This window comes from Erpetoichthys calabaricus, chromosome 12, assembly GCF_900747795.2.
Source record: "Erpetoichthys calabaricus chromosome 12, fErpCal1.3, whole genome shotgun sequence".
In the NCBI taxonomy this organism is placed as follows: domain Eukaryota; kingdom Metazoa; phylum Chordata; class Cladistia; order Polypteriformes; family Polypteridae; genus Erpetoichthys; species Erpetoichthys calabaricus.
In genome coordinates, this window is record NC_041405.2 from 45,865,648 (window position 1) to 45,890,970 (window position 25,323).

The 25,323-nt window shown below is 40.2% G+C and overlaps 1 protein-coding gene across 1 annotated transcript in view; it reads right to left on the reverse strand.

Annotated features, from left to right (window-relative positions):
- Positions 1-24,665, reverse strand: part of tenm1 (teneurin transmembrane protein 1) — a 900,581-nt gene extending 875,916 nt beyond the window's left edge. The window contains 1 exon segment of the mRNA XM_051935222.1: positions 24,341-24,665. The gene's annotated coding sequence lies outside the window, so the exon portion shown is untranslated.
- Positions 24,666-25,323: the final 658 nt, after the last annotated feature.

Below are 25,323 nucleotides of genomic sequence, written 5' to 3' on the forward strand. Positions count from 1 at the left end.
CACAGCAAACCACCCCCAAACCAGACAAACTTCCATTATATAATTCAGATCAGTACCTCCTAAGAAGATTTCAAGTTCAATAATAATGCTTATTTAAAGAAAGTATTTGATATATTACTAAATCATTTGACACACCAGCACCATTCAAAGAAAGTGTGGGACTCCAAACTGTGCATTGACTCTTATCCATTTTGTGATTTCATGCACAAGCCAGGAAAGGAAAGGGTGTTCAGTTTGGTGGTCTTAGGAGTAGTCCTCTTGGCTTTGTTGGGCACGCATTAGCTAGGTTTGTGAGTGAGTGTGAAGCGGCAGGAATGAGGATCAGCTCCTCCAAAACTGAGGCCATGGTCCTCAGTAGAAAAAAGGTGGCTTGTCCTCTCCAAGTGGGAGGTGAGTTACTGGCTGAAGAGGAGGAGTTTAAGTATCTTAGGACAATGTTCACGAGTAAAGGGAAAAGGGATGGTGAGATCGACAGACAGATTGGGGTGGCAAGTGCAGTCATACCAATCCATATTGGTGAAGAAGGAGCTGAGCCAGAAGGCAAAGCTCTCGATTTACTAGTACATCTATGTCACCACCCTCACCTATGGTCATGAGCTTTGGGTAATGACCAAAAGGATGAGATCATGGGTAAAGGCAGCTGAAATGGCTGGGCTCTCCCTTAGAGATGGTGTGAAAAGTGTACACATTTGGGAGAGTCTCAGAGTAGAGCTGCTGTCCCTCCACATCAGGAGGAGCCAATTGAGGTGTTTTGGGCATCTGATATGGATGTCTCCATGTGGAGATTTGAAGGGCATGACCATCTGGGATGAGGCCCCAGGGATGACCCAGGGCTCGATGAGATTGCGATCCCATAGTTTGATCTGGCAAGTGTGGCAGGGGAAAGGAATGTATGGGCCTTACTAAGACTGTTGCCCCCATGACCCAGTCCCAGATAAGAGATGGAAAATGAATAAATGAATTTGACACATCATGTCTATTATTTAGATGATTCTGAGAGTACAGAATGTTATCAGCTTATAAGCAAGGGCTGCCTATGCCCCTGACCAAGGGAAAGAATAGAGTCTCAGGTTTTAGAAATTAAACTGTTCATTAAAGTATTAATTTACGTATCAAAATATTCTTTTAAGATAACAAGCAAAGTAAAAAAGGAGTGAGAATATGAGAGGTTTTACCAGTATGGGTGATCATTCATTCATTCTAACAAGTTTTCCTCAGTAAGTCCTTTTAAGTAATTCCTGTTAAGCACGGGTTCAAGACCCATTGATGTAGGATCAGAGAGGAGGTACTGTTTTGGTTTATTTGTCTTTATTTTTATGTTCTCGTGTTTATCCTTTCTAGTGTGTTTAGTACACATAACTATCCTCCTACTACTACAATGACTACTACAAAGACTACCATTACTTTTTAATTTAATGTACCTCTGTGTTAATCTCTGGTCTCCTCAGCATCATTCTCGAAATGCATGGAAAACTGTTAGCCGAAAACAAATTTCAGAAAACACAAGGCCAAATACCTATCACTGAATAGCTCTTTTAAAATTATTTTTTTGTCCCATTGCTTAAGACGTACATTGAATCAATATCAATTTTGATTTATGCTTTTCAATGAAATTGAATTATAAAACTGCAAGCTGATGAAAAATCTTTGTATTATTGAAGTCAGTCCTTTAACAGACGGCATATTTAAAAACTGAACTTGAAAGAAAGAAAGAAAGAAAGAAAGAAAGAAAGAAAGAAAGAAAGAAAGAAAGAAAGAAAGAAAGAAAGAAAGAAAGAAAGAAAATGTCAGTTTAGTTTGATTGTCCCTTGGCTGGCAAATTGCACAAATCCACATTGTTCATTAAGCTTGCCTTGTTTAAATAGTGTTTCTTTGCATCCCGATTCAATTTGTCTTTGTATGATGCCTTCTCTCTTCCATTGTCCATTTGCTTTTGCTTTGGTAAAAACACTGAGTTTATTTCAGCATGCCTCTACTACTCATTCTTCATCATAAACAAACCGTTACAATTCTCTAAAGATGGTTGTCACAACTCGCAATGCAATGTGGTGTGACATATCACTTATTCCTACAGAACACGAGATGTTGTTTGAAAGCATCTTCTATAAACAGTGTAAGACAGAAATGAAGACAGCATCACCCATTTAGCAAAACGTTTTGCATGTTTGCTCATTTGGTCAAATACCAAATATGTTCATTCTTTTGTTATCTACCCCAAAATATTTTCAGTGGCCAAAACGTCCATGTAACTGTGTGTCCATCAGCCTTTCCACAAGGCTCTTTTTTTCCTCAGACTCCCACTTTGCTTAATTAGTGACTCTGAACTGGCATGACATGAGTGAGTATACCCTGCAATGGACTGACAACCTCTCCAGGGTTATTTCCTACACTGAACCCACACATAGGCATTGGTCCTGGTGACTGGGAACTGGATAAGCATGTTGGCGAATGAACGACTGGAAGGACCTGTATGCTGATTGTTTTGATGCACTTCTGTCGGGTCAGTATTTTTCGGTAAATCCTGGCCTTTGAAAGAGTAGCTCTAGCTCTGTCTTACAGGATGTCTGAAATAAGACACATGAAAATGACAATAATCACCACATTCTGCATCTGTGTCTTAAAAATGGACAAGAACAAATCAAAAAGGCAACATCCAAGTCATTTATGTATTTAAAGCGTGCTCTTGTCCAAAATGACCTGTAAAATACAAGCACACACACGGGACTTTTTTCCATTTTTCTACTACGTGAGGACTGTCAGGTTAACTCACCCCACTACAACGCATCAGAGTAGGTGGCAAGGACAAAGCTTGCATCTGTGCTTTTTCTAATTTTCATGCAAATACATGACCCAGCACAAGCTCCCATCTCAACAGAACAACATTGAATTACATGTTTCCTGCGATTGTGCTGTTCTATGAAAGCACAGAGCAGAATGTGTTGCCTGACATTAAGAGGTGCAGTACATACAGTCCTGTAAAGGAGGGAATGGTAGGGGCTGAAACTGCGATATACACTGAGGATGCCAGTAGCTAAAGGGGCCCTTGCCCCATACTAAAGGAAATGGGTCTGAGGAGATACCAGCCGAGCACCACATGGAGATGTACACTATATATGGACAAAAGTATCGGGAGGCACCTCATAATTATTGAATTCACGTGTTTCAATCAGACCCATTGCTCAAAGTGTATACAATCAAGCAGCTAGCCATGCAGTCTCCATTTACAAATATTTGTGAAAAAAAATGTGTTGCTCTGAAGAGCTCAGTGACTTCAAGAGTGCTACTGTGATAGGATGCCTCCTTTGCAATAAGAAGGTTTGTAAAATTTCATCCCTGCTGGTTAATCCACAGTCCACTGTAAGTGTATTATTGGAAAGTGGAAGTGTTTAGGAACAAGAGCAATTCAGCCACAAAGCGGAAGACCACCTAAAGTCACAGAGTGGGGTCAACGACTTAACGATAGGGAAGAGGAAAAGAGGAAGGCCTAAGAGAGGTTTTATGGATGTGGTGAGAGAGGACATAGAGGTGATGGGTGTAACAGAACAAGATGCAGAGGACAGAAAGATATGGAAGAAGATGATCCGCTGTGGCAACCCCTAACAGGAGCAGCCAAAAGAAGAAGAAGAAGATTGTTGTATTCTGTTAATTGCATGTTAATTCATTTTTTTATTTTTCTTGCTACACTTAACCTGTGAACTTCACATTGTCTGGCTCTCTTTTTCTGGACTTTCTTTGTTATTTGATTTTTGAACTTTTTGTTCTTGTTCCAGGTTTTTGAATTTTGGTTTTCTTCTCTCTTTGGAGGCAACAATTTGCTAATTGCCATGCTCATTTTTGAATATTTTTCTTAATTTTGCCTTTTTATAAATCTTTTTTGCAATAAACTTTAATATATTGTGTAATATTTGTTTTGTTTTTTTGTGTCAGCAGTTCAATGGTTCCTCTCTCCCTATATAACATTTAAAGACCTGGGCCTTTGAGTGCAGTCCCCATGTTTATCAAGAATCTCAAAGTAGGAAAACAGTCCTAACTAAGAAAAATCTCATTGTTAAGCAACTTTGGTCATACTCTTAGGAGCAAGAGAAAACACACTTTATCAGTTGTCCTGATTTAGTAAATGACTCCAAACTTCTCCAGGATTCAGGAGAGTTCATGAGCTGTCGATAGGAATTACCAGAGAATGGCATTCATGTGGAGATTGGCTTGCATAACCTGGGAAAGGCAAATGTTTTAGAAATGCTGAACAACAATGAACTGGAAAAAGATCAATTTGACAGAAATAGAATAAGATCTGTAACAAATCTAGAAGTTACATGATTAATCTATCTACATGGAGAAGCCATGCACTGTCAGCTGAAATTAAAATGTGGTCAACACTATGTGAAAAATATAGATTTGCAATAGCAACTTTTTGGGTATGCCACAACCAACTATCTTTTGAATTTCGCTCCAAGCTTTAAACGCATGAGGTAATATGTAATTTGCATTCCACGTGAGGTACAGTAATGTTAAAGCAAGCTGCATTGAAGCAAATTGGGACACACATAAAGATTACCTCCCCAAGTGGGGTTAAGCACACATATAGTAAGTACAAACGCTATCACTGGAGGTCACGGATTCAAACCGCACTGTTGTAACCAGACTATTACAATGAAGATAAGCAGGGCTGGATGAGTGATTGACAATGAAATGTCATACAGGTAGGCTGAGCTTTGCATTCCATGAACATCTGGAACATTCATGTTACATTTTAAAAGCCTGGTTCAAGAAGGCAAGTGGAGAATGTTGGGGCAATGAATAGAGCCTCGCAGAAGATAATGGGGGATCCCAGAGATCCCACAAGGCACAAGGAAGCAGCAATTGTTGAAGCACTCATTGTTAAATAAACATGTCTGATTTCAAGCTTAACATCTCATTCAGTGTGTGTGTCCCGGTGTTTCCAACTCAGTGCTTGTGACTGTATCATTCTTTATGTTGTTGCAAAGTAACAACAATTATGTGCAGCTTAGAGCAATATCCTACCTTATTATGTTTCTTTCTTCTTTAACTACTACTTTGATTATTATTATTTTCATCATCTTTATGGTACAGCCTTAGCATTAATATGAGACAATTATAAAATGTCATCCTGACTTTTCTTTCGAGGCTCAGGGCACCGTCAAGTCGTGACGTCGTTCATTCTAAAACATGAGCTCTCACTCCTAGGAGTAAGTGTAAGATGCTTCATAAATAATTCTTACGTCCCACTCTGAGGTAGTACAAATTCTTAACCTAGTTAGTCTTTCAATGCAATTCCTAGGTGTAATTCTGGGTCGCTTAATAAATATAGGCCCAGGTCTAGTTTTGATGCCTTTTTTGGGCCTGACTGTTACAACAGGGTCATCCACGTTATCCACCCATTTCCCTCAGACACACACTCACTATCCTTTTCTGTCCTCCTTCTAGCTGCTCTTTCCCCTGCCAGGTGAGCCCTTGCATACACCAGTCCTCCTGACTCCAAACTCTTGTTTTTGGAAGAGTCCTTTAAGTGCCAGTCAGGAACATAGCAAGCCCAAAAACCACTTTAGGGTCAAGAGTGTGTTAAGAAACACTTGGGGCCATCCTGCTAGTATTCTCCCTCTGGACCTTGGTGTCCCTGCAACTTTAGTATTCAACTCCCTTCTAAAGGGCTAGGCCAACCCAGGTCATCTGTCAACCACCTATTTATGTGCAGAACATTAAATATCCAAACCCAAGGAGTAAATAACACCCAGGACTATTAGTATTAAACTGGGAAATAGCACTCCATCTTGGCGGACACATTGTGTCACTGACATTATTATTATTGCCACTGAATTCACCTCCAGGGCATCTTATGTCCCGATTCCTGTCCTGCATTATTCTAGTATACTGTATGTGACCCCCACAAAAGAAATAAACTGGTGGGTCTCTAAAACTTGTGCTTATGGTAATTTACGGTCTACACCACTGCACCCCCCTACACCCCAATAAAACCTCATCAAGCACCAATGCCCCCATCACATTCAAAATACTAACAATAAAAAGCCCTTCAACCCTCCAGCTCCGCTCTGTTTACCTGGCTTCTCCACAGCCTCGCGGCCTGCTTCCCATTTAATCAAGACTATCAATATTCTGCGATCTGAACTTGAATTAGACAAGGTTCGCTAAGCACCTCGCAAAATTAAACAGCCTGCAAGGGGCAGCACCGATTCAATTCTGACACCTCTGTATGATTTACTGACTCAGTGTTCTGTAAAGGACACAGAAGGGAGTTACAGTATGACGCTAATATTCTCTTTATGAAGGAAATAACTCAGTGAGTATCCTCCTGTCAAAAAAGGCATATATTACCACTTAGCCGCTTTTCTTTCCAGTTGCTTTACCACAGTCTTGTGCTTGGTAATTTAGACTTGGATCTGACCAGAGGGGCACGGGTCACTTTTGACGTTTAAGGGGAAAATAAGTGGTGCGTGTGCTTCGATCAGCCCTTTTACACTGTCGAGTTGGCCTGGCTGATCACACGGGAATGAAGTGGGCAAAGAGAGTGGGCCTGACTGTAAGCAAACATGAATACAGTCGGCATTACTATCACCTGAAATGTAAACTACCTTTTGAAAAAGTGTTTGTTACGATGTGTTAACTGGCAACTCTAAATTGTGTATGTGAATGTGCCCTGCTATGGACTGGCACTCCATTCAGGGTCGCTCCTCACCCTGCATTGATCTGGATACTTGAGTTAAAAAAAGGATTGGATTTTATAACATTTTCTCAGACAAACAAGTGCAGCAACACCATGCAGAAAATACATATACGAAAAGAAGCAGTGAGAAGTTATGCAAAATGACACCTTTTATTGACTAACTAGAAAGATTACAATATGCAAGCTTGAGGCAACTCAGGGCCCTTCTTCAGGAAAGATTGAAACCTTGCATATTGTAATCTTTCTAGTTAGCCAATAAAAGTGTCATTTTATATAACTTCTCACTACTAACACGGTACAACACCATAGTACTACAAAAAGAAGCAGGTAACAAACAGAAGATCAAAATGGCTAGTCAGGTGAGAATAAAACTAGAAATTCCAATACAGAGTCTCCGAGAGCTTGACAGAAAACAAGCAACTGCATGTTAGCATGGCTGCAGAGATTACAGTACAAACTGTGCCATCTGCATTTTTATTTCCTCTGTGTTACAGAGATGAAAGAACGTGATATGAAACACACAATTTGCAAATAAAGTAGTCTGTCACACTACAGACATAAGGGCTCATCTAATATATGGCATTAAATTAGAGCTAAGATTAGACAGCGTACTCATGCATGTGTGTGTTACACTCTATAACAGGTTACTCAGAGTCTTATTGTGGACACTGATGACATATTTGCATTTGATTTCTAATATTTATAAAAAAATATATATGACCTTAATAAATTGATTTAAGAGTTTACCTATTTCACCATAATGGATTGATGCACATTTGTCCGTGGACATTATTACTCACATTTTTAGTCTAAGCATATACAGTACAAAGGGAATAATAAAATGCATTACACTATAGAATTGGATTGCAATACTCACCATCTATATATATAAAATTGTTTTCGTGTTTGAAACGGAAATTACATATGACCACGTGATATGGAAATTACATATGAAATGGAAATTACGTATGACCACATGATATGGAAATTACCTATGACCACAGAACATATTATAATACAGGAACTAATCACTTCGTTTGTGGACGCCATTTTTATATCGTCTTTACAAATTGTTATTATTTGTGTGTGCCCCACGTCGCCTTCTCCCACCCCTCCTGTCTGGACTACAGCGCTGAGCCGTCCGCCGCCAGGCGCGTTCTGACAGAGAAGTTTTATTTATTCGTCCATGTGACTGTCGCTGAAACTGCCACATTGTAACTTTTATTTGGTTGGCAGTACTTGATAGTAGAAGAGATGAGGAAAACAGCTTTGCGTCTTTCTACTTTTTAACTGCGCCGAGCTGTAAACAATGTGAAGACGAGACCGCCTTCAGCGGCGAGGGGTCGTGAGAACAAAGTGGACGCTGGGAGGCACGGAATGTCGGGCTGCTCCACTGAGTCGAGACCTCTGCAGTTTCAGGCAGCATCCTCTCTTCTTGCACTGTTTGTAACACTTCAAGTCCCCGTCGGCTCCTGGGAGAATGGAAATCTTTGCGAATGAGTGTAATCGGCGCCATCAAAGCAGGACTCTGTTTGTAAATTGCCCTGCACGACTACTTACTGTCCCTTAAGGTAAGTTTGGGTCACTAAAACCCCACAACATTCAAGGTTGCTTTTGTGATTAATAATTTTTACAAGTAAATTACAGGCATGTAGTGCAAGGTTGTCAGGCAAAAATTTGGACGATCATATAGAAAATGTAATTTCTATACCACAACGGTCGTGTAGCGCCTTTCACAAGGGATCCACTACTTACTTACCTGTTGTGTTATAGCGCCTTTAAAATGTAGTTTACCCGAAACCACTAGAGTAGTGCTCAATGTATCTTTACTTCTTAAATGTTAATGTTTTACTGTTTAATAACTTATAGACTACAGTTTAGGGGTGGCGCAGTGGGTAGCACTGCTGCCTCGCAGTTAGGAGACCTGGGGACCTGGGTTCGCTTCCCGGGTCCTCCCAGCGTGGAGTCTGCATGTTCTCCCCATGCCTGCGTGGGTTTCCTCCGGGTGCTCTGGTTTCCTCCCAAAGACATGCAGGTTAGGTGGATTGGTGATTCTAAATTGGCCCTAGTGTGTGCTGTTTGTGTGTATCCTGCAGTGGGTTGGCACCCTGCCTGGAATTGGTTCCTGTGTTGGCTGGGATTGGCTCCAGCAGACCCCCGTGACCCTGTGTTTGGATTCAGCGGGTTAGAAGATGGATGGACTACATTTTATTTTTTTCCCTTGCACTCAATGAGCAAAGCCACTGGGTAATCAACTAGTATTATAATAAAAGAAAATCACAATATTATGTTATTATGACACAAGTATTATGACAACACCACATTGTATCTGTTATTTATTCAGGTTTAAACAGGTGAAACAAAATGTCCCATTCTTATCCATGGGCATTTCTGCCATTTGGGGTAGTACTAAGGTGTTGTACTGTGTTAGCTATTATGGATGTACTGAGAAGTCAAGCAAAATGATACATTTCACTGGTTAACTAGAAAGATTACAATATGCAAGCTTTCGAAGCAACTTACATCTTGCCTGAAGAAGGGGCCTGAGTTGCCTTGAAAGCTTGCATATTGTAATCTTTTTAGTTAGCCAATAAAAGGTGTCACTTTGCTTGACTTCTCACTACATGTCAATTATGGTATTATCTCAACATTTACTTTGCTCAAATAAAAAAACAAAAAAAAGGGAATAATAGATTGTATTGCATTTGAATTTAAAACACACCATTTCCACACTCACAAACTTAAAAATTAGTGCGTATGTCTTCTACATTCAAAGCATTTTAGCTGTCACACACCACAAAAGTCTTGAAGTCTTGTTTTTCAGGGTAAGTAGGCAAGCTTGTGTGATGGGAATGGACTTCACTGTGCGTGCGGACAGCTTGTGAAGGGAATGTGATCTCCTGTGAGCGTGTGCTTGTCAAGGGAAAATTATTCGGCAGTCACGGGCTCGCCTAGCGAAAGCAGTTCCACATCAAAAAAAAAAACATATATATGCATGATATGCCTCAAATGGACTCAGAACAAGCAGATTCTGTTTGTTACATAGAATTCCACTGTATGGAGAGGAAACAATAGCAGTATTTGAGTCTTTTTGTTCTCACATAATGGCATATTTACTTGCATAATATTTTCTTTCCTTGAAAGTTTGTTTTTAAAGGAGGGTGTGCTTCGATATATTTCATTATATTGTTAAAGTAACAATAAAGGCATCTTGCTTTATCAGTTTGAGGGCATCTTAATTTGGAAGCAAAATGGTATTTCAATATACTGCAGAATTAAATCATAATTCTGTATAACAGAGATGAGTGAAAAATCAATGAAGTAGAGAATTTCAATTGTTATTCATCATGATATGTCATAGACACACTAAGAACAAGTTTTTTTTTGCATCATGTATACAAGTGTGTTTAGTTTGCATTGCACCATGTCTGTGAAAGCAAAAGTAATACATTTTATTGGAACTTACATACGTACTTAATGAAATACATTAGTTCTGCATTTTAGAAAATGGTGTATCACAAAATATTAGCAGGCAGCACGGTGGCACAGTGGTAGTGCTGCTGCCTGTCAGTAAGGAGACCTGGGTTCGCTTCCCGGGTCCTCCCTGCATGGAGTTTGCATATTCTCCGTGTCTGCATGGGTTTCCTCCCACAGTTCAAAGACATGCAGGTTAGGTGCATTGGCGATCCTAAATTGTCCCTAGTGTGTGCTTGGTGTGTGTGTGCCCTGCGGTGGGCTGACGCCCTGCCCGGGTTTGTTCCTGCCTTGCGCCTTGTGCTGGCTGGGATTGGCTCCAGCAGACCCCCATGACCCAGTGTTAGGATATAGCGGGTTGGATAATGGCTGACTGACTGACTGACAAAATATTAGCCTGCCACTGAGATACCCAACCTCTGGTCAAACTTGGGTTCATTTTGGATTTCAACAGAGAAGAAAGAGCTCATTGTAAACCATGCCATTTTCAAGGATTACAATGTAAAAATCAAGTAGTTCAGTGCACTACAACCTAGGACCATCTCTCTAATTCTACCGGGCAGGAGGGCTTAAAGGAGGATTCCTAATGATATTCAAATTCAAGAAGTGATGTACCCGATGAGAACTAAGAAAGCCCTTCAGATATTGCTTGTCAAATACAGGCCAACACCGTCAGGTTGCTGCAGACGCTTTGTTTGCTCCCATCTGGCCAAAGCTCATCTCTTAAGACGCAATGAAGCTCCATGTCATGGGTAAAAGAAAAGCAAGCTAATGTTGTTCCAAGAATAACAAAAACGTAAGAGGTTGTAAAGCATCACAAAATGTTTTCTGCTGTTAATTAACATGTAACATTTATGATTACTTGAGAACTGAACAGTTTTTTAAATGTTTTGCTTGTGCAAGAACATGTAATACTTAATTGTGAAGATATCTGCTTAATGGTTGAAATGTATTTTATACCTATGTAGTTCCAAGAATCTTTAACAATCATTTGCATATAATCAAAAATTATTTTAAAAAAGTAATACATATTTAACTTACTAGACACTCAAGGACAAATTTAAATATCTACTAAATGGTAAATCTCTAAGGTCTGTGTGTCCAGTCTTTCAGAGCAATCTGATTGGTCAGTTTGACTGTGGGCTGATTGGCCGGTTTGGCTTTAGTGATGCAAGAAAAGACGATGGGAGAGTGGGAAATGCACAAGGAGGAGTAAAGGCATATGAGGTATCCTGAGAGAGTCGCTCCCAAAGACGGCAAATATAAAACCAGACAAGAGATATGAAAGGCACCACAAAAATAATGATAAGAGTATGAGGTGCAGGCTTTACGAGAACGCGCTTGAGAGAGGGAGTGCTGGATAAGAGACGTTTACACACACACAAATACACGGAAAAGCTGCTTAAGGTACACATGGGGAAAGAGAGAGCACATTTTTTTAATGATTCTATTACCTTTCTTTAACAGGCACTATGGTTAGTGAATCAATAAAGCAGAACATATAGGTAAGTAAATAAATAATCAGATCAATTAAGAAGGATATTGTATATATTTTTGGCACTGAGAATGCAATTTTTAAAAGGTGGGTTTTAAGATTTTCTTTTTAAATAAAGAAATGAGAATTCCAAATTTTACGCGGGAGGTTGTTCCAGAGTTGAGGAGCAGCGTAAATAAAATCTGAGTCTCGCATGGAAGAGGCCCAGAAGTGGAACGGGCTGGTGTGCAATCTTTAAGAACAGCTTTTAAATAACTGGGAGCCAAATCATGGCATGCTTTGTAAAAGGAGACAAGAATCTTATAGTCAATGGAGTACTTAACGGGCAGCCATTGACATTTATGTACAACTAGCTACGTTTCCTGTCAAAAGACAGGTAATACATTTTAAGCTTTTTGATATCTCTTGCCTTAGCGTACCCTCAGCATTCGTCCTATGGCTTTCTTCAGCATCCTTGTGTGTCTCAACCTGTACTAGCTAGCACTTCCTCTCTTATCACGTTCCCATAAAGCCTGCTTCTCATGCTCTGTCATTTTGAAGTGTGTTGCTTGCCTATTGTTTGCTTTATCACTACCATCAATGGTATGTGGGCTCCCATTATAAAATTAAGCATTCATACTTTACACGTCTGAATGAAATTCACAGCATTCCTTCTCCCTCTTTCCTTGGTATCCTTGTGCGTTTCAACTTCCACTGCCGAGCATGTCCTGTCTTGATCCACAACGAAACTGACCAATCTGGCCAAAGCCAAACTGACCAATCAGATTGCACATATGGACCAGACACACACACATAGACATTAAGTGTTTTATTAAATAGATAGACAGGGATAATGTGACTGTGAGCTTAAGTTTGACTCAATAAGCAAGCAGAAGAATTATGAAGTGACTGCAGCTTGTTCACAAGTCTAGCGGGGATACGAGACTATAGAGCGTTACAACAGCCTAACCTTGATGTGATGAATGCATGAATTAGAGTAGAACAGTGAGAGAAGAAGTTGATAAAAGGCAGCATGGGATGTGGTATTAACGTGAGACTGAAAATGACAGAGTGCTGTCAAAAAACAATGCCAAGGGTTTTAACCTGAGGACGTAAAGAAACAGGGGAGTCATCAATGCAGACGTTAACATTTCTAGATTTTGAAAGGGTAGCTTTAGAGCAAACAAGGAGAATTTCAAACTTGTCACTATTAAGATGATGCACCATCCAAATTTTAACATCATGGAGGTAACTAACCAAAGAGGACCGAGAACAAACCAGAGATGGTTTAGAAGAAATTGAAAGCTAGATGTCATCAGCGTAACAATGAAGCTGAATACCATGATGAGGCATAATTGAACCAACGGGAGGTAAGTGATAAATGCATTTCTTCCATTAAATAAGTTAAATAAGTTTCTAAGTTAAGTAAGACCGAAACCGTTAATTAGCAGTACCAGTCATACCCAGTGAAGACAGAAACATTGCACTTTCAATAGTTGGTTGACAGTTCTGCTATGAACATAAGGGTTCATCTGCTATGGAACCACTTAGGCCTAAATGTAGATGATGTACAAGCCGTAGACTCTGCTTAGATACTTGATTGAAATCAGTTCCTACATTTAAATCATTCAGGAGGGATGAACAGAGTAAAAACAGGGAAGATATATGAGGGGGGCCCCAAAAATAACAAGAATTTTTTTTCTGGAAGCTGGAGGGGCATTAGTTGCGACGTTTGCCACTAGGCGCATGTACTAGACCGCCCTCTGCATCATTTGGCCAAGTGGCGTCTTTGAAGTGCTCAAGCGATTACGTGATGCAGTGCGGAGAAAACAACCTGAATTGTGGCGATCAGCATTGATTGTGTGGCAGTTTCTCATGAAAAACGAGATGATAACGGTTTCTCATTCCACCCCCTCCACTACTCCCCAGACCTTGCACCCTGCAATTTGTTCTTATTTCCAAGAATGAAGATGGACCTTAAAGGGAAGCATTTTCTGGATGTAGAGAAGGTCAAGAAGCAAACGACAGAGGGACTGAAGGCCATAACTTTGCAAGAGTTGCAGAACAGTTTTGAACAATGGAAAAAGTGGGACAAGTGTCTTATGTCTCAGGGAGAGTATTTTGAGGGTGATTACATTTTGGAAATGTTCTGAGAAATATACGATTTTTAAAAAAAAAATTCTCATTATTTTTGCCCCCCCCCCCCCCCCCTTGTATATCACATAACTGAACTGCAATATTTAACATTTTAAAGCATAAAAAAAAATCTAAATATTACAATAGTCCAACTTTTGAGATAATATAAGTTAAGCTCCCTGGCAATTGCAAACCCTACTTATTCTAATAAGGAGAATAACAAAATAGCAATAATATTGCGTTATGACCCAAGTTTATGATAATATTGCATTGTGGTGTTATTAGTAATTTCCACCTCCTGTCATATCATTTCGCCAAGAGGAGCAGGAATGGTTTATTCCAAAATAATATGTCGGGCTTAATACTATGAGTGCCCACTTGTGGGTTTGCTAAACTTTTACAGTGAAAAACAACAACAGCAACAAAAAGAAATCAATGTGCATGAACAGAATGCAACTTACAAAATCATAGCTGCATTTTATTTCAGAGCTCCGAGAGTTATAGTAAAATGCTGTGTCAAATTCAGTTCTCAATCAATGCAGTGAAAACCATGGAAGAATAATCATCTTCAATGAAAGCTCCATTACTTTTACATTTGTTAAACTGAAAACCCCAGACAGCCAGAAACACTGAACAAAATTCATGTTTGGCAGATGTGTCTGAAGACTGATATATACATAAATGTGACTCCCTCAATCCATATAAAGAGTGAGAGAGGCGGAAAGACAGCGGTTGGGGGGGGGAGATTTGCATCGACAACAGTTTTAATAAATAAGCAGGCTCCAGGTTCCTGTCAAAAAGGGTGGCCCACTCTAATTATTTCAGGGTTCCTGCTGCTCAACAGACAGCTATTTCACTCACAGGCATTTGTCAAATTTGGTTCAAAGTGGTCAATGTAAATGACGTGTCTCTCATAAATCTCATAATATCTTGTTTGATTCGGGACTGGGTGGGTTTATACAGAGACGTAAGGATTCATCCAGCAAGAAGACTGAATCTGATTAGAGCGGGCATGTAAAGCAAGCTATTAAAAACGCTTTATTAAACAGAAAGCCGATTTGCATGAGGTATCTGTATAATGCATTGACAGATGGGCAGTGTTTTGCTTTTTGTGTAAATCTGATTTTCTTTTCTGTGAAGTGGAACTCACACTTCTCTGTGAGGGAGTGAGGGCAAGAGAGAGACAGATAAATGGAATGGAGATGAGATTTGTAAAGGAAAAAAAAAATTCTGTTGTCAATTCTTAATTATTTGTGAGCTAACAGTTTAATGAGTTTATCTGGGCAAACTGTGTAGTGGTAATATAGAGACTTGTGAATGTACTGGGCATATTTCTGGATGGATACCTAACAAAAATGAATAATGTAAACAACTCAAGAGAGATCCCCCTTCTAGCAGAGTCTGATTTTTGGAGCCATCTGAAGTCGGCAGTATAAAAGTCGGTATTGGAATCCATGGTGACAGCGCCCTTGGTTCCTTTATTAGCCTTCACTGCCATTGAGAGTGATTGAAAAAAAAATAATGGTTTGCAGTTGCAGGTGTGCTGGTGCTGCTGAGAGCACGACAGTGGTGACCCTCAGCTGCCATACTGAATTTTCTTATCGCAGCAAGCGACTCATCACTTTCAAGCGAGACAGAATGTGAGAGCTATTGGGTAACAAATGACTCACTTGTCATTGCTTTCACGTTAGCTATTGGGGCAAGTTTAGCAAAGTGGATAGCTGCAGGGGAAGAAACTAGAGATTAAGTGATGGAGCCCAGCATGGTGCCTCTAGGGGACCTGGTGGTCAGTAGATGGCAAATCATGTGCTTTCTGGGACTGAGATGTCATGATACATCATGCCCACAAGTTACATCAAGGCAATACTTGGCATTCAGAATTTTCCTTAAGATCAAACTAAATATGAGAGAGGAACTGAACTGAAACGCTTTAACTGACATTTACATTTCCTCAGAGGAATGAAAAGCCCACGCTCAAAAGTGCACCTTTGACTCCATCCCTTTATAATAGCAGAACTGCAGACTGCGTGAAGGACCAACACTTTCGTGTATATATATTATCTCAACAGCAGTGCAGAAAATGACAGAAAACTGCAATCAAGCCAACGATCACATTTACATTTGCTTTTGTCGCTGAGGGTGGAAAAAACAATGCACTTTAAACAATACCAAAACACAATAAAACACAGAGAAGAGAACAGTAAGGACAGTGACTTCTGCATACAGAAAAATGTCAGTCTTTACCCTGTGACCCTTTCTGTTGCTAATGCTGTCTATTTTAACATCTTAGCTTTAAAATATGGACGGCATACTGGGTGACTAAATAGAAGCTGGCCCCTCATGGAAGCTGAACACCACTGACATGCTCTTCCAGGGACTACGCTGATACCTGCAAATCCTCACAAAGGATGTGTGCTGTTCTTCTAAAAGCATAAGAACACATTCACAAATCTCTTATGACAGGGAAGGAATCCCCTCCCATGATGGTTAGTAAATGCTTGATTGGGTAGAACCCTTTGTTGTCATTCTAATCAAAGCATAGCCACACATGCCCCATGAGTGGCAAGGAAGAACTGCTGCCATATATGTTGAAGGTGATCTTTTAAAAATGTTTAAATAGTGAAAAACGTTGTCCGTGCTTTCGACAGTCAATACTACACCCAACCGGCGTCTGGATAATGAATGGCACACCACAGAGAAAGTGCCAGAATGCTTCACCAAGTGCTCACTTCTGTAGGTCTCCTTTGAAGTGCGTCATACACACATTCATCCATTTGTGACATGATTCATCTATCAATGATGCACTGTGTGTCCCACCTGCTCAATAGACAGCTGCCTGCACTTCTTACATGGTTTCTCCTACAGACGCATACAGCAGGGTGCAATGTGCAGTTTTGTCATTACTCTCCAGCTGCAGTTCCTGACAAGGTTAATGAAACTGTCTGGTCAATCTAATCTAATATGTGCAATCATATGATTTCAAATTAGCCTTGTTCCCAAACTACTGGTTGAAAACCACCAACCAAGATTGTGCTGTTTGGTGATGATAATAAACTATCTGAGCTCCATACCTACATCACCTTTGACTCTAATCCTTATGAAGCATCAACAACATGGGTCACCATTCATCATCGAACATCCTGCATTACAAACCCTAACCAAAATTTCCTTTGTAAAGTCATAGTAGTGTGGAAGAACATCCAGCTGGGATGAGGGGTTTTTAGGTATTTACATGGTGTCTGGAACATCAGTGAGGCCATAAATCACCTACTTAAATATGGTACTAACAATAATTACTTATGTGAGCATCACCACGTGGGAAAATACATTAATGGAAAGACAGTGACAGATTGTTATTTGTAGTCCTCGAGGGTAATAGGGGGGAACAGGGAAGCCCGTTGCATTGAATGTGCCTTTGCGGTTCCACAACCATATTCTGGAACCACAAGTTATTCCTGAGGCAGTCCTGGAAATGATTCTAACCCAGGGGTGACAAGTTGGGCAAGATTTGAATTAGTGAGAGGAAGACAGGCCAGAGGAAGGAGTCAAGATGGAAGGTCTGCACAGGAGGGGATTTGTTGAGATACCATTTTGTTAAGCAAATGACAGGCCAACTTAAACTGATAGGCAGGGCCCAGACCTGCACAGACCTAGTGTGGCTATAAGTTAATGGTGCTATCTTCATATTGTTTTGTATGGTTTGACACCAAAATCCTCAAATCATGTTATGAATATTTTTATATAATAACCATCTTTTTTACATACTTTGAACTCCTTTACATTATTTTGGTTTGAAAACAGCTTGCACCCATCCTTCACTATTCATAGTAGACATTATTATTATGATGGCCAAAAGTATGAGGACACCCCTCCAAATCATTACGTTCAGGTATTATAACACCCAATGTTATCAGGTGCATAAAATCAGCACATAGCTACTGTATATAATCTCCATTGATAAATATTGGAGATTATATTGGGCCATACTGAAGAGCTCAGTGACTTTAAATGTAGCACTTTCATATGATGCCACCTTTGGTACAAGTCGGTATGTGACATTTCTGCTCTACTAGATCTGCCCTGGTCAACTGGATGTGATGGTAATGTGAATTGGGACAGTTTGAGCAACAATAGCTCAGCCATGAAGTGATAGACCATGCAAACTCACAGAGTGGGGCTGCCGAGTGCCAAAGTACATAGCACATAAGAATTGCCTTTCCTATGTTGCATCACTCACAACAGAATCTCTGGATGCAACATCAGCACAAGAACTGTGCGTCGGAAGCTGCAAGAAATGGTTTTCCATGGCTGACCAGCTGCATACAAGCCTAAGCTCAATGTGCAAATTGCCAAGTGTCAGCTGGAATGGTGTAAAGTACATGGACTCCAGAGCAGTGGAAAGGTGTTCTCTGGAAGTGAGGAATCACATGTGGGTTTGGTGGATGCAAGAAGAACACTACTTTCAGGACTGCATACAGCCTATTGTAATGTTTGGTAAGGAAAGATAATAGTCTGGGGCTGTTCTTCAGAGTCTGGGCTAGGCCTCTTGGTTCTAGTGAAGGGTACTGTTAATGCTACAGCATACAAACACATTTTAGACAATTGTGCAGTTCTAGCGTTGTGACAATATGTTGGAGAAGCTCATTTCCTGTTCCAGCTTGACTGTGTTCCTGTGCACAACGCTAGGTCCATAAAGGCATGGAGGAACTCGAGTGGCTCTCACTGAGCCCCAACCTCAACCCTATTGAACATCTTTGGCAATGAACCGAAGTCAGTTCGTCTCATCCGACATCAGTACCTGATGCTCTCTTGGCACACATTTTCACAGTCACACTGCAAAATCTTGTAGAAAACCTTCTGAGAAGATTGGAGGCTGTAATAGCGTCAAAGCAGTGGCCAAATGCATATTAATGCTAATGATATTGAAATGGGACATCCAACAGGCCCATATAGGTGTTACAGTCAGGTGTCCACCAACTTTTGGCCATGTAGTGTATCCAAGTCATTAAATAATTTAACCATTTACTGCTCAAGTTAGGATCCTTAGCAACTATCTATCTATCTATCTATCTATCTATCTATCTATCTATCTATCTATCTATCTATCTATCTATCTATCTATCTATCTATCTATCTATCTATCTATCTATCTATCTATCTATCTATCTATCTATCTATCTATCTATCTATCTATCTATCTCAAAATGTGTCCTCTGTGAGTGAATGCGCCACTCTGATGCACTGGTGTCTCATCCAGGGCTGGTTCCTTCTTGGCCTACAATGCTGCCATTGCGAGGCTCTGGCTTCTGTGATCCTGAAATGGATAAACGGCTTCAATACTGGATGGACAGATGATTGGAATGGCTGCCGGATTTACTGAAATGCAATCATTAGATGCTAAATGATCCTGTTCTGATTTACGAGGACAATATTCAAACAGTTTTAAAGACTACTGAGATTTCAACTAATGTTACAGGCTGTGGTTTTCATGTAAGAATACACAGTTGTTTTACTTACACTTTAATTTAATTTAATTTATTTTCATGCAGCATTCCAGACAACATTAAGGTTCAGAGTGCGTACAGATTATAAAGACTAAAATATTCAGCGTTAAACACTACCGGCACAAATTGGACTAAAAACCAACAAGGAAAAGCAGCCAGTGCAAAAAGAAGGTGAACTGCTAAGTTTAAAGGCTACTTTGTCATCTAAATGAACCTTAAATGCTGTGTTTTACATCTTTATTTTATTTTTCTTGCCTCAGTTTTCAAGTTAACTTCAAAGCACCACCTTAATAATTCCAAACAGTTGCTAGAAAGAATTCCATTTTAATTGGATAAAGAGATTTGACTCTTTTTAGTTTTCACTTGTAAATGAGATCCCAGAAGAAATCATGGTGCATCACGAAGTGAGTCTTACAACTGCCTCATCTCGTCCTTCTCTTCGTCAATCTCCAGATGGCCGCAGCACTTCATTTTCAGGCTCGTGGCCTCATTTTGTGAAATACGGTACATGTACTCATGGCTACATTTTGCTGAAGTGAGGCTCTTTTGTGCTGCCAGCCCTGTTCTTTTATTCCCCCCTCAGTTAGCATTGCTGCTCCAAAGCAGAAGCAGCACTTAAGAACGCCAAGAGCCCTACGTGTTGACGCTCATATCTGATCTTCATACCAGACTGTGCCAACAAAACGAAATCCTCAGTCAAAATGGCAATCTGAAGAACAACAGAAATATTTATGTGTGGCCTCCTAGGGTGACATTTCTTTACAAAAGGACTTGCCTTTGCGGATCTCAAAAACATAATTTTCCGACCTGTAGTCCTATCCTGAGATGCTTTATTTGACTGGCACCAGTCCATCATGTTATTTCAATGGATACCACACATCTCATTACAGTGCAAAGTCTAATAACAAGTCCTGCCCTTCATATGCCCAGCCAAACGACAGGAGATGTTTGAATTCATGGAGCTGGAAAGGAGTTACTCGAGTGACCCAAACACCCAATCTACAACTCTCCAAAGCTCAAGATGGGCTAGCTTACCTTGTGATTACTTGGCAATGTGCAAAAAGCAAAACTGAATATTAAAAAAAAAAAAACAACAACAACAAAAACAAAAACAAACTTCAGGCTTGGGCTCCATGACATGGTGCCACATGTGCAGTCGGCAGCAACTCCAGTGGATGTGGAGCTCCCTCTAGTTTCAGCATTCAGCAAAAACAGAGCAATTGATCTCAGAGTCTTAAGCAAAGTAAAAGCTGCTCTTCAAAAGGCTGCCAAAATTTACCAATAAAAGAGACAGAACCATTGCTTTCCTTCCCCACCATACTCTCATATACGCATACACACTCTGACACTTACATGCATCCAAACCTTATGTGTACCGATCCACTCATTCAGGGATTCGTAGGTTTTTACCTTTACTTTTAAATAGGTGGAAAGATGATAATGAAAATACAGTATATCTCTAGAGGTCTTTTCTATTTCTTAAAGTGCTTGACAGATAGCTAGTACTATATATACACTGCAAAAAATGCAAAGGCAAAAACTAGACAAATAAACTTTAAATGAGAGTTGCTTTGCTTTTATTTAGCAAACAAATCTGCCAATGGGGTAAGCAAATATTTCTCAAAGCATGTTAAATAATTGCAAATACAAGTTTTTTGATAAGTCAATAATTCTTACAATAAGGAAAATAAAATTTTATGATATTATATAAATACTTTTCCCTTGCTTAGATTTCATTTTTTGCAGTGTACATACATAATACATTTCATTTAGGTAGCCATTTTCCATAGATAGATAGATAGATAGATAGATAGATAGATAGATAGATAGATAGATAGATAGATAGATAGATAGATAGATAGATAGATAGATAGATAGATAGATAGATAGATAGATAGATAGATAGATAGATAGATAGATAGATAGATTAGGGCAGAGTGGTGGCTCTCCGGCTAAAGGCAGTCTGTGCTGCTAAGTCAAAGGTTGCCATTGCTCCAGGGGTGCTGTACAAATAGCTGACCCTGTGCTCTTACCCCAAAAACACATTGCTTTGTAATAGATAGATAGATAGATAGATAGATAGATAGATAGATAGATAGATAGATAGATAGATAGATAGATAGATAGATAGATAGATAGATAGATAGATAGATAGATAGATAGATAGAACAACTGACAAGCAGAGTAACATAGAATGTAAGACTTTGGACCTCAAACCCTTGAGCTGTTGGTTCAAATCCTGCTACTGTCGCTGTGTGACCATGAGTAAGTCAATTCATCTGCCTGTGCTCCAACTTTTTTAAAAGATGAATTGTAACCAGTTGCACTCATATGTTGCAAGCTGCCTTTGACAAAGGTGTCTGTCAAATACAAAGTAGTAATAATGATAGACAGACAGACATGGAAGACTGTCAGACATGAAAGGCATTCTATTATAGAGTGATCCTAATCATAATAATGAAGTTCAGGACATTTTACTACAGAGACTACGCACAGAACCCCATTTGCACGCACAAGTTGTGGAACACATCGCCATGCAGTAATATGTTCCCATGCTGTAAAGTACAAACTGACACACAAATCACCAGCATTTATTCACCTGCGTTTGCACACATAACCTTCTGAATAAAAAAGGCAATAAACCCGATTATTTCAAACATAAAAGGCAAGCTGTGACCAACCTGAGCTAAGAAAGCTAACCTCAGACTGCGATAACCTTTTGTCAATAGCAAAGTATTAAAATGCAGTGCTTAAGTATTATTGACAAGGGGATTTGAAATGATTGTACAGAAATGTCAAGCTCTTATTTGGTGTACTTGAACAGCTGCAATAAAAGTTCCCCAGTATAATTATGCTTAGTTTACAGCAAATTATATTTGCTCTTCACAGATGAACACTGAAGATAATATTTATAGTTACTTTAATTGGGGTGAAAATAGGCAGTGGCAATTTAGCAGCACTGAACAATAAACATAGCAGCTTGTAAACTTGACTGTTTGTGAAGTTATTTGACTGGGCTGGCCATGATCAACATCAATTAGCTGTTCAATGTAATATGATGAAGTATGGCCATATTCAGCTTACAAAACACGGTGGCCTTTAAAATCTACCTTACAAAAAATATCTGCCTTTCAAATGTGAAAATAACTCCATTCTGTGCCGTTATTTACCCCGAGAAACTGGCTGCATCTATTTATTTATTTTCAACAAGTGTTTTCCAAGGCAAAGCATTTTTTGATTAGGCAATATGCGTGCGCTGCTTTATTTTGTCTCTTAGGATCATAATTGGATACAAGACGATGCTGAAACGCTCCCGCACCAGAAGTAAAGGCACTGCATGTTAATATTTTCTGTTGCCGAAGGACAAGGATGGACAGACTTCATTGTTAACGGAGAAACCTTCAGTTTGTTACTGAGTCGCATGTAAAGTAATACCAATTATTCATTAATTACTAATGTAGCCTCCAAAATGAGTATTTAAGAACGAATGTACGAAACACAGGTCTTTGTTGGGAATCCAACGACGAAATCCATAAACAGTAGGATCCACAATACTGCAGTGCACAAACTCAAGCGGGTCTTAGTTTAATTCATGCATAACGCTAACTGTAATCCACACATCCTTGGGTATTACAGCATCTCAAAAGAGCACTACAGTTAATTCTGTGAAAACGCATGCGTTCACGGCATAACATAACATTTACAATTCTTCTGGGAGAACGGCCTGTCTAGTTTCATCAAGACAGAGTTTAGTTTTTATTTTTGTGTTTTTACTTATTTTTGATAAAATTGACTTTTATTCATTTATTTAAAAAAGCAAGACAAGCGTGCAGCGGATCCGAAACAAACAGGTGGCCTATCTTTAAAAAGCCCAGCAGATCAGATTCTTTCTGGGACGTACCTTGTAAATATGTATAATATAGTGTATTGCGTTAATTTGTCTGCAATTGACGTATTATGCATCATAAAGAAAACAATGGCAAATAAACCCAACAGCACGTTTATTTTTAAAGTTGGTGTTCACGAGGTGTTAGGAAATGCAAAGCTACTGGTGATTTTTTTAAAGAAGCAACAAAAAGCTTGCCAAAACTTGTGAGGTGCATCCATCATGCAACATGTCCAAGAAAACTGACTTTGCCTCAGTGGCTTCATTTCTGCACAGTACCTCGACTTTAATATCTCAAACTTTACACACCCGCATCTGTGCTTCTGTGTTATGCCCGACTTCGGGTGATCCGCTAAGCACGATCTCCGTCTACATACACCGGGATAAGCGCACCCAGAATGATCGTCTCTGTGAAATAAAGATTTCCTTCGTATGTTTAGAGATTTTTCTGATTGGCACAAATCAGAAGATACGTGCAAACGACAGATGCGGCTACCCATACAATTGAAATTGGTGAAAACAGCAAACGAGCATAGAAAATCGAGTACCCCACGAGCCTCGCACTTTATCTTCGCCAGAACCGCAGCGGGCGATGAGAGCTGCGCTACAGATCACCAGACCATGAAGACAACGGTGACTGCCGCTCGCGTATTTCCCTCAGGTTGGGACTGTATACGGGAAAGAAGCAGGGATCACTTCAGAATAAAAGAAGGTATGCAAATTCGACCGGAATTCACCGAATTCAATCCGCTACATGTAACAGAACAAACACCAGACTACAGCACATTATTACTGGTCATGGTCAAGTTTGTGTACGCAGTCTGTCCCCCTCTAAGTCTGGTCTCTGTTCAAGGTTTTAGACCTGTGTTAGATAGGCAAAACTTTTACGTTTCGCAAGTAGAGGTACATAATAAAAAAGCAAGGGCTGCTATGCATTCATAATAAAAACAGCGCGTGGCAAAGGGCACGGCGTCCTCTCTGCCAGAGCGCAACCTAAAGGCTCGCTCGACCCCTGTAGCCGAACTGGTTCTCCAAAAAGAAGCGCACGAAGAGGTGATTTAGGTCCCGACGAAAATCGGAGGACCTCTCGAAGACGTCCGCTAAACGCATAGACACTTCCAAAGTGGCGGTAACGCCCTGCCATATGAAGGAAACAGCTCACTTACCCCCGTGTCGGACGCCGTCCGGGAATGGAGAGATCTCCGCACTCAGAGCATCACTGGCACCGCTGCTGTGAAGCCTTGCCATAACGGGGTCTTACTGCCATTCCACCTTTCCTCTGTGTGCCTACTCCTTAAATCCCCCTTCTCCTTATCGGTGCGTATCTCCTTTTTGTTTCTTTAGCGCGTTTCTGATAGTATATTTTCCTCCTTTATTAAATGTATATATATGTGTGTGTGTGTGTATATATTTATATATGTATATATAAATATATATATATTTATATTTCAGTGCTGCCGACGAGTTCGCCGCGTGACTGGTAGGCGTGCGCTCAGCTTCGAAGTGAGAGTCGCTGCTTTGCCAGCCTCAACGAGCGCCTGGGCTAGACCAGCATCATTGGAACGTACCACAGCTGTGCCGATGAGGGGGTGTGTCTACAGCCTTTCATATTTTACACTACTGGACACCACAAGAATACTTGGAGGGTAAAAGGTGCCCGTTATCTGCTTGGAAATCGCAAATTGTTCAGCCTTAAATAACCTTTAATTTAAACACGTCTTTAATTGCCCAGATGTGGTCCACATAAAACCCCTTTAAGGCTAGACCATCGTATACTTGATGCAAACGACTCTGTGAAGAAGCCGCGCTTTGACTCGGGTGGCAGCAGTTTATTGCAGGTTGATGCGAATACCTGTGCACTCCAGTAATGGACTGAAACGTAGTGCGGCCCATGGAATCTAAATAAAGAGAATATCAACGCCAGCAGGAGGCTTCCTTCGGTTGCTGTCCGTGGTGCTGAAGCATTGCTCGGCTACTATGAAGCAGCACGCAAGCAGCTGGGGCTTAAAGATCCGAGCCAACCGCTAATTTTTTAACAGTCGGTGGTTTGGAAGTAAAAGAGGGACGTGGACACGCGCTTGACAGTGGGCTCGAGGATTCTTTCTCGTGCATGCAGCTGACACCTATAGCGTTTACTACCTTTACTGTT